This window comes from Haliotis rubra, unplaced genomic scaffold (assembly GCF_003918875.1).
Source record: "Haliotis rubra isolate DU_JTF1 unplaced genomic scaffold, ASM391887v1 Scf375, whole genome shotgun sequence".
In the NCBI taxonomy this organism is placed as follows: domain Eukaryota; kingdom Metazoa; phylum Mollusca; class Gastropoda; order Lepetellida; family Haliotidae; genus Haliotis; species Haliotis rubra.
In genome coordinates, this window is record NW_025767052.1 from 674,669 (window position 1) to 675,211 (window position 543).

Sequence of the window (543 nt, forward strand, 5' to 3'; positions counted from 1 at the left end):
GCTGTGCGGGGAGTACAGTTACGGTTGGGGACGGGTGTTGTGTCTTTAGCGGGACTAACGAAGACTTAATACCGGGGATGGTATGTGATAATTTTAATTGACTCTGATACCAATCACTGAAGGTTTTGTTTTCTAACAATCGATAACAATAGATAGATACTTGTTGTTTGGCACAGGGTACATTAAAGCGATAGTTATGGGTTTACATGTTTGTTCTATTCGATAATAAAAGCGAACCATAACAACTGGTTACGAAACAACATGACCATGTGGTAGAATGTGAAAGTATAGATTTAATACAATTTTAAATGAAAATAACCAAACGCAATTTTATGAAAATTCTTTTTATTATTTATTTAATTCATGTCTTTCAAGATTGCTGTTTTAAAATAATATAATGAATAGTTTACATAGGACACTTATGATGTCCAGGGTGCGATGTACAGTGATACAAGTTGATCGAGATGCGTTCATTTTTATTATTATAACATGGTTTTTACACCATTTATTAGACATAGAATTTGTAATGATATTTTCACATTT